Source organism: Lolium perenne, chromosome 7, assembly GCF_019359855.2.
Source record: "Lolium perenne isolate Kyuss_39 chromosome 7, Kyuss_2.0, whole genome shotgun sequence".
Classification (NCBI taxonomy): Eukaryota; Viridiplantae; Streptophyta; class Magnoliopsida; order Poales; family Poaceae; genus Lolium; species Lolium perenne.
In genome coordinates this window covers 324,512,766-324,523,323 of record NC_067250.2, presented here as the reverse complement: position 1 = coordinate 324,523,323, position 10,558 = coordinate 324,512,766, and the positions used below count along the sequence as shown (strand labels likewise).

The 10,558-nt window shown below is 42.0% G+C and overlaps 1 pseudogene; it reads left to right on the top strand.

Moving 5' to 3' along the window:
• Positions 1-6,101: 6,101 nt before the first annotated feature.
• Positions 6,102-9,973, top strand: LOC127314629 (putative disease resistance protein RGA4; annotated as a pseudogene).
• Positions 9,974-10,558: the final 585 nt, after the last annotated feature.

Here is a 10,558-nt window from a genome sequence, read left to right as displayed (position 1 = left end):
GAAGCAGAAGCAGGGGGTTACGGGGGACAGCAAGGCAACCCCCTCCTGGACTATTAACCCGGAGCCTTATGTACCTAAGACCACAAGGGTACCAATGCCATCACTGAAGCCTCTCCTCCCGAGACCTTGGGAACTTAGTGTCGAGGAAACCAACGTGGCCGCGGCTGCACACCATGAGAAATGGAAGGCGGAAGTCAAGTCGAAAAAAGAGCCTGAGCCCAAGCCGGTATATACTGATAAGCAAAAGAAGTGGGCGAAGGATTTTTTTGACGACACGGTCCCAAATCCAGAAGAATCTGTCAGACGACTATGAACGTGAATTTCTTAGGCAGAAATCATTACGGGAAAAGCCTTGGCGGAGAAGAAAGCAGCAAGTAAAAAATGCGGGAAACAAGTTTCCCGGCTCAGGGAACAGACAAAACAATCGACCCCCCCCGCTCAAAGTGGAAGCCGATCCTTCCGTTGCGGCGTCCTTCAGAGCCGATATGGACACTAGTAGAAAAGAGGGCTTTGGTTTTTTGCTCCAAAGAGCATTAGCACCGGATTTGGCACGAACCGGTGCTAAAGGGTCTTTAGCACCGGTTCGTGCCAAATCCGGTGCTAATGCTCTTTGGAGCAAAAAACCAAAGCCCTCTTTTCTACTAGTGTCCATATCGGCTCTGAAGGAGTTACATCCGAATTTACCAGGGTTTACCCGGTTAGCCAATTTTTAGATTCTCAAAATTCCAAATTAAAATATGAAAGCAGGAAGATTTTAGTTTTTTGCTAGAAATTTAGGATTTTTTATTTATTTTTTATTTTTTTAAATTAAAATTAATAATTGCATCCTGCATAAAGATTACCATTACTTTTCAGGTTTTGCAAATTATAAAATTTTCAAATTTTCAGGTTTTAGGTTTGGCAAAAAAAAATTAAAAAATTGAAAATAATTAAAAATAATACAAATTATAAAGTTAATGTTTATTTATTTATTCAACATTATTATTACATCATTACTTTTGTTTATTAAAAGAATTATTTGAAATTCAAACAATAAAGAAATATGACATCGACCAACATGTTAATAGGATTTATATGATACTAGTATCACATACATGCGCGCGAAGCACTTGGATGCGGGACGGAAATGAACTTGGAAGTTAAGCGTGCTAGTGCTAGAGTAGTGGGAGGATGGGTGACCGAGCGGGAAGTTTGAGCACGAGTAAGTAATTTCACTAGAGATAAGTCTAGTTAGAGACTAAACTTGTGAAATAACTAAAATATTAGAAATTCTGAAAAAAATAAAAAAAAGAGGGAGTGAAAAATAATTCGAAATTAATTTACGGTAGCGGGGTTCTACCGTGGCAGCGTTTTGGGGCATTTTTCAGCCGCGGCAGACCCTTTAGCACCGGTTCGGAGCGTTCGGGAGCCGCCACGTGGTGCCCCTTTAGCACCGGTTCGTAACTGAACCGGTGCTAAGGGGGGGGGGCTTTAGCACCGGTTGGCCATCCGGTGCATATGACCCTTACCAACCGGTGCTAAAGGCCCGTTTTCCACTAGTGGGATAAGGACATGGAACTATTGGACCCCGCTATCCTAGCAGCTGCTAGCGCACAGGGAATGACTGTAACAGCGGCCAAAGAAAGAGCGGCCTAGTTCGGTATGACTCTTCGTGCATTGTTAGGCCTTGAGGATGCGCCAATAAGTGAGGTGGCATTTACATATGTGCTGAATGAGCCTCTCGTCGAGCCTGCGCAGGAAGCGAGTCTACCAACACAAATACGAAAGCTGCTATATTGGTACAAGGATTTCATAAAAAATAAGGCCAGCAAAGAATATATTTATGCGGAAGTTAGAGAGGAGCATCACTTCAAACATTACTATGTACAAGTTCATATGAGTGAATTGTTCCAGTTGTTCAATCTGCGCGAGCTCGACAAATCTATCCTGAGTTGCTACGTTCTGTAAGTGATCGATTTATTTCTATAATTAAATCTCTACCTCATCTCGTTCATTGCCTGCACTATATTGTCCTAACTATATTCTTGTGTACGCTATTATGCAGAATGAAGCTTGGGGAATGCAAAAGAAGGAACATCCATGATGTTGGATTCATTGACCCACAAATCATTAATGAATATGTGTTAGAAAATCACCCCCAAGACGTGGAGAGAGACCTGTACAAGTTTCTTACAAAGCAGGAACTCAAAAGTGATATTCTATTTCCTTACCATTTTGGGTGAGTGTTTCTGTCTTGTGCACATTCTCTTTTGTTTACTCCATGTTATGTCTAATCGATGAGTTATGCATGACTGTGCATGTAACGTATCCGCAGGTTCCACTGGATTCTACTAATAATTTAATTTGACAACTCCAGAGTTGAAGTCATGGACTCTCTGAATATGGACCCAAAGCATTGGACCAGCATAAGATTAATGCTGCAAAAGTAATTATTTTCAATCATTTGCGCACTATATCGGCCTCTTTCGTTCATTTCCTGATATCAAGTAACTAATAACTCCCTTGTTCATTTAATTTCTTTGCCCTGCAGGGTTTGGAAACGGTTCAAAGATAACATAACCGGTGAATTCAAAGATCAGCTAACATTTAGAAGGTTAGCTAATGTTTCAACTCAGCCAAAGGGGACCAATCTATGTGGATACTATGTTTGTGAGTTCATCCGGGGACTAACCTCTGAGCGGAGGGCTCAGGATATCAACTTGCGGAGGAGTGACTTGCGGGATAAGCTTGATCCAGAAGCTCGCTTCCGACCAATTCAAGAGGAATTAGCAGGATTTTTGATGAGGGAGGTCCTCCATCCTGATGGTCAACACTATTACGAGGACGACGAACTTCTAATGCATCCGACATCCACTTGAAAATTGTATATGGAAACTTGTTTGAAGTTGTATATGGTCACCGGCCCGAGATTGAATATTATATATTCATCTTCAATTCTTCTTGTTTGAAATTTCGAACTTGTTTGAAATTGTATATTCATATGCATCAACGTGTAACGTGTATATAGTAGCGTAGAATATGTGTACTGAAACTTCTTTGAAACTAAAATAAAACACAAAATAAAATATAAAAGAAATGAAAACACCCTAAAATAAAACCAGATTTAGAGGTTTAAACCCTAAACCTGCAGACACCTCAACCGGGACTAAAGATACTCCGCCCCGACGCACGCCAGCAGCCCATGTGGATGGCCCTTTAGTCGCGGTTCATAAGCAACCGCGACTAAAGGTGGGGGGGGGGGGGCTTTAGTCTCGCATAATTAGTCCCGGTTGCGAATCCGGGACTAATGCTCGTTACCAACCGGGACTAATGCCCCTTTTTCTACTAGTGTCAAGTCCTATATTGTCTATCTTTGTTTCTAGAGTCATGGTAACATGGCCTATGATCAGTTCTCCCAAGAAGAGAACACGTTACTTGTCAAATAATCTTATTTAACCATTAGTTATTGACCCTCAATCCTGAAAATTTATGTGATCATGTTGTTTATTAGTATTGCTGGCAAGCCAATTTTATGTACCACTCTATCTTTACTATAGTCTCAATTTAAATGTCTGCATGGCACAATTTTGCAATTTAGTTCTTCAAGTATTCATTGAATCGATGGTGTGGTCTAGCCACTTCAACATGGTAGAGAGTGCATCTAGGATTTATGAATAGAACACACAAATATCTTGTATGTGATCGTATGAATCTTTAATTAAGATATAACTCATATCTCCCTTATTAAACTCGGTATACCAGCCAATATGGTGCATAAATTCTAGAGATGACATACTACTTAACTGTGTAGTACCAATAAATATTTCAGTTATTTATGATGACGGTCTTTGTGTAGGGAGTCAACTTATACAATATACGCTTTTTTGAAACAACCAACTTTTCTTATTAGTAGTGCGCACCAATGATTTTTCATTGGCAAAAATATTTTAGATACGAAACTAAAGGACCTTGCTTGAATATTTTCTTCAGGACCTGATTCTACACGATTAAACAGGTAAACCTTTGGTTGTCGTCGACGGAACGGTGGCATGTCATTCTTTCAAAAAATAGCGACATCGGACATATATTTTTGTTTACAATGCTTCTGACACATTTGTGTGAGGTGTAGATTTGTGTTAATCAAGCCCAAAATATGAAGTAATCCTTTAAGGAATGCTAATATTTATTATTCATGCACTTTTTTGGTGATGTGTTTTGCGAAGCACCAACTTGCAAGGAACTAATGGCATGCCGAGTGAATACTTTTGCTTGCTCTGATCAGGTAGATGTGAAGAAACAAAGCCGACCAGTGCATGCTTCCATCCCTAGGTGTTTCTATTTGTAATAATAGTAGATGAGGGGTGGTTGATTGAAAGGAGGGTAATTAGAAAAACATGTGAAGGGTTGTATGCCACAATGATACTAGAAACTGTACTCATGGTGGCCGAAGGGAGGGACAAAAGGATATAGATTCACTTGGTCCAAATCTAGCATATGACAAAATATAGTAACTCATGCGAAACGCACATGTATTTCATATATTTTACATTATGCTGGCATGGAATGGTAAAAGATCGGTTCATCAAATATGCACGGTAGAATACCTACGTTGCACATATTTAATTTTTCCACATGAAATGTACATGCTAATGGCAAATATTGTTGTACAGGATGGTTACGAGCTACGGAAGAATTTTTTGATACACTTTCTCAAGTATCAAAATGAAGCAGAAAACAATACCTAACAATCAATATCTAAGTAGCATCAAGGAGTAGATACTATAGTTTATAAAAAAAAAAATTAGTTAATTGCTTATTTTATATTTAAACAATGTCAATTATAATGGTTGTTAAAATATATATTTGAAATGAGGTAGAATCTTATGTTTTTTAGAATATCTTGTGGCTATATTTTTCCACATGATTTTTTACATGTATTGTATTGGCATACGAGAAAAAAAAAACCGTAGCAACGCACGGGCATTCAACTAGTGTAGGCTAATATGCAGGTTTATCTGCTAGAGATGCTCTCACCATGTATCAGCTTCAATAGGATGCCGTTTGAGATGCATTCATAGACCAACATTGGAACCTCCACTTCTAAGCAACAACCTAGAAGTTTTACCATGCTCCAGTGATTTAGTTAAGTGTGAAAGCATAATCATCTTTCCTCTGGTTCTATTATAATGGACAAATGCATCTACTGGACTTTCAGTTGTTCGGTCGAGCTGGGCCTAATGGGCCTCCGCATTCACTATGCATACACGCTTCCTCGTCGTTCTCCTTCTCCACCGTTTTCTACGATGGCCGATCCCCAAATGCCAGGCAATGCCGGCCGGAATCCGCCTCCGCCGCAATCCCTTTCTCTGAAGCCAGCGCCCGGAGTCCCAGTGAGCGTCTCCAAGTGCAGGATACATCGAGGGAGGAGGAGGCCGTCGCGCCGCTCCGTCTCCTTAGTCCGGCGCCGCTATCCTCGTTCCTCTCCGCCACTCCAGTAGCCGTCCGGAGACGATGAAACCGGCGGCTGCCTGAACGTGTCCTGGATCAACCAAGCGAGGAATGGGGCGTGGCCGCGTGGGACATTATTGTTACCGAATGGTTCTACTGCTGGGCAGCTAGCTTGGAAGGCAAGTGCTAGAATTTTTTTATCCCGTCGTGCATCAGTTTTTATCTGGATCGATCATGTGGCCACGTTACCTTGTAGCTGATCTTGAACTTCCCACTGCAGCCGGTGAATGTTTCTCAACAGCTTGACAACTTGCTAGACAAAGAACCGTCGTTGGTGATTGTTTATCTCGATCAAACGTGTGGGCACGTTACGTTGCAGCTAATCAAGACGTGATCACCTGTTTGAAGGTGAGATTGGTTCAAGAATCGATCAAGCTGTCCAAATATAGTGTTATCTTACTACGGAGAACTTGTGCTAGTGCAGTAGCAACCTTCGTGGTAGTGGATGCAAGCCATTAATAGCATCCACATACACATCCCCTGGAAGTCAATACTAGCTGCACTTGCTTCCATTTTGCTCCAACAAAGCAAGTGCATCTTGCTCAGACCATTTTCTTATCCACCTTGCACTGCACTTGTGCTTCTCTGTGTTCTTGTGAACCCTTGGTGTTCCAATGGCGGTGGTGGCCACCATATGCATGGTGGTCGGACCAGTGGTCAAAATCGGGATGCAGAAGGCGTCCAACAGCCTCCTCGACCAGTACAAGGTGATGAAGGGCATGGAGGAGCAACATGAGATCCTGAAACGCAGACTGCCTGCCATCCTGGACATCATCACCGGCGCTGAGGAGGCTGCAGCCGACACCGAGAAGGGGTTAGCCCAGAGAGCAGGGGCGACAGTCTGGCTCGAGGCCATAAACAAGGTGTCTTACGAGGCAAATGAAGTCTTTGATGAGTTCAAGTACGAGGCGCTTCGTCGTAAGGCCAAAAAGGAAGGGCACTGCAAGGAGCTTGGCTTTGATGTGGTAAAACTCTTTCCCACCCACAACAATTTTGTATTCCGTAACAGGATGGGGAGAAAGCTCCGCAATGTTGTGCGGGCCATCGAGGTCCTTGTGACTGAAACTGAAATGAATGCCTTTGGCTTTCAAAATCAGCAACAACAGCCGGTATCCAACCAGTGGCGGCAGACAAATCATGATATCTTTGATCCGATGAAAATCACCAGCAGATCGAGAGCCGAAGATAACAAGAATATTATTGATATACTAGTGTCGCAAGCTAACAATTCAGATCTCACAGTTGTTCCCATCGTTGGAATGGGAGGTCTGGGCAAGACCACGTTAGCACAAGTTGTTTACAATGAATCAGAAATCCAGAAGCACTTCGATTTGTTGCTATGGGTGTGTGTCTCTGACAGCTTTGATGTGGACAATCTGGCTAAAAGTATAGTTGAAGCAGCTCCCAATAAGAAGGCTCCAAAGAAGGATGATGATACAGAAGAAGCTGCTTCCAAGAAGATGAAGACACCATTGGATATCCTTCAGAATCTTGTGAGCAGGCAAAGGTACCTCCTGGTGTTGGATGATGTCTGGACACGAGAGATTCATAAATGGGAACAGCTCAAGGCCCGCCTTGAACATGGTGGCATGGGAAGTGTGGTCTTGACAACAACCCGTGATAAAGGAGTTTCAAAAATTATGGGCACTATTCAAGATTATAATCTCGGAGCTCTCCGAGGAGAATACATAAAAGAAATAGTTGAGACAACAACATTCAGTGGTTTGAAGAAGGAAGAGGAAAGGCCCGCCTTGTTGGTGAATATGGTTGGTGAGATTGTGGAGCGATGTGCTGGCTCTCCTTTAGCTGCAAGAGCATTGGGTTCTATTCTCCGTAACAAGACCAGTGAAGAAGAATGGAGGGCTATATCAAGCCGAAGCAACATTTGCACTGCGGAGGCTGGGATCTTACCCATACTCAAACTCAGTTACAATGAATTGCCGCCACAGATGAAGCAATGCTTTGCTTTTTGTGCTATATTTCCCAAAGACCACGAGATTGATGTGGACAAGCTGATCCAACTATGGATTGCACATGGCTTTATTGACCAAGAAAAGCAAGTTCGTCTTGAAACCATTGGCAAACAGATCTTCAGTGAGCTGGCTGCAAGGTCATTCTTTCAGGATGTGAAATATATACAAGCCGTGGTTGAGGAAATTGAAAATGGGGCGTGTTATTCGAGAACAACATGTAAAATCCATGATCTTATGCATGATGTTGCACTGTCTGTGATGGAAAAGGAGTGTACCGTCGCAGTTGAGGAACCATGCAAGATTGAACTTGTTGCCACAATTGAGGAACCAAGTCAGATTGAGTGGATTCCAATCACTGCTCGGCATTTGTATATGTCATGCAAGGAACCAGGAAGAAAATTGAATAGTTCTCTGCAGAAAAGCTCTCCAGCTATCCAAACACTTCTGTGTGATAGTCAGATAGAAAGTTCATTGCAGCATCTATCAAAATACAGCTCTCTGCAAGCATTAGAACTCCATTTAAAAGGAATATCATCATTTCCATTGAAACCAAAGTATCTACATCACCTAAGGTATCTAGACCTCTCAAGAAGTCATATCAAAGCACTTCCTATACAATCTGCAAACTCTGAACCTCTCTCGTTTTGAATATCTGGGTGATCTTCCGAGAGAGATGAAGTATATGACTGCCCTCCGTCACCTATACACTCATGGTTGTCCAGAACTGAAGAGGATGACTAGAGACCTCAGAAAACTCACATCCCTACAGACACTTACATGTTTTGTAGCAGGTAGTGGCTCTGATTGCAGCAGTATTGGAGAGCTTACAAATCTAAAGCTTGGTGGTCAACTAGAGCTCTGCCATCTAGAGAACGTGACGGAAGAAGATGCAAAAGCAGCAAACCTCATGAAGAAGGAAGTAAGAGAATTGACATTAGAATGGACCTATGGATTGCATTATTCTGAAACTAGGTGCAGGGACTATGCAAGAGTGCTAGAGAAACTCAAACCTCATGATAGGATGTATGCTCTTAAGATAAAATACTATGTACCCAGCACCTTCCCGACCTGGATGGCTATGCTACAAAACATTGTTAAGATACATATTATTGGTTGTAGAAGACTGCAGTGGTTGTTCAGCCATGACTGTGGTGAATCCCTTGCATTTCCGAATCTGAAGGAGCTTACGCTAAAATATCTTTTCTGTTTGGAGAGATTGTGGGAAATCGATAATGGGATGCAAGGAGAAGAGATAATGTTTCCTCTGCTTGAGAAGTTATTTATTGATAGGTGCGAGAAATTGACAGCATTACCAGGACATGCGGCCTTCCCTAGCCTCCAAAATACTGTAATCTAGGAATGCCCCAGTTTGACAACAACAGTTAAATCACCAGAGCTCAGCATATTGAACATGGAAGGACGTGAGGTCGAGTTGTTTGGCTGGGTAGCTAGACATATGACTTCATTGACAAATCTGGCACTGAGGAGCCTTAAGGACCATACAGGAACAACCTCGGCAGCAACAGAGCATGCTTTGAGGGAAGTGCTGGACGGCAAGGAAAAATGGGACGGTCATGATTTTCCTCTGTCAATTTTGAAGTTAAGCTACTTTAAGTCAGATATAACAAAGTTATGTGCATGTTTTGTACACCTTCAAGATTTATCAATTCGGGGGTCCGATGCGCTCATCCACTGGCCAGAAAAGGAGTTCCAAGGATTAGTATCCTTGAGGAAGCTTCAGATTGGCTACTGCGAGAATCTGACTGGATATGCACAAGCTCCTGCAGAAGCATCAACGTCATCAGAAACGAGACAGCTCCTACCTCGTCTAGAGTCTCTGATGATGATAGAGAGTTGTGGTAGCTTGGTTGAGGTCTTCAATGTCCCTGCATCTCTCAGGACAATGGAAATTTCGTATTGCAGTAATCTCAAATCTATCTTCGGCAGGAGGGTTCATCAGGGACAGTCAGCATCGTCGATTCATCAAGGGTCATCTAGTATACAGGAGGATTCATCACGGGCAGGGAACTTAGAAGTATTAACATTAGTTAGTTGCCATGGCTTAACAGAGGTCCTATATCTTCCCCCTTCCCTGAAGCATCTAAATATTGACAGCTGCATTGAGTTGACATCTCTGGAATCTCGCTCGGGATACTCATCTCTCCAACATATTTGCATTAGAGGCTGCCTTTCTATGAGGGCTCCTACAGGCCTGCAGCAACAGCTAGAAATCATTCAGAAGGAGGACATAGCTGCCCATTGTTATGGTAGTAAGCATGCCCTTCTCTATTAATTACTGTTAGCGAGTATTTAATGTACTAGTTAGATAATGATAATAACTTCACTAGTAGTAGTGTAGTACAACAGAAAACAGGAGCAAATTAATTATTCCCTTAACCTTAATTTAATATGTTCCTCAAAGGTAACTTTTTACGTGATTAGCTTGTGCAGATACGCGAAGGCCTAAGCTGTTGAAACCGAAGACATGGAAATATGCTGTGCGTAGAGATTAGAGAGCTGTAAATTATAAGTTGGCATTCAGGTTTGTGATCTAAAAACATGCCTACACTATTGGAATCCTTTCCTATTCTTCATTCTTTCTGCAAGAATAAGCTGGTGGAATTATAAATCTGATGCTTCTTTGCAGGATTCTTCCAACACGTTCTGACGGGGAAGAGATCACTTGGAGGTCGCCTGGAGGCCCACAGGAAAGCTGTTGCCTTGTTGAATTGTGAGATAGGTAAACAGCAAGCGCTTGTAACACTAGTGGCTATCATTCCATTTTATTTCCAGCAACAGATATTGTTTAAATAATTGGTACTTGTATTTTCCACTTCCGTACACCTACAGTTATATCATTGTAGTATTTCTTTTATCAACACTATGTATGTCAATACTCTGTTGCAGTTTCCTAGTTTTGTTCAGTATTCTATTACAGATTCCCGTTGCAGGAATTTTAGCTTGTCTTTTGGTCGGTGTGAGTGTGCCACTGTTGACTGTTGTGATTTATACACACTATGCACCGTTATTTACTGACCAATGACCGTCATATAAATATGTAGCTGTTGGTCTCCCCTGATACTCTACATTAGGAAACT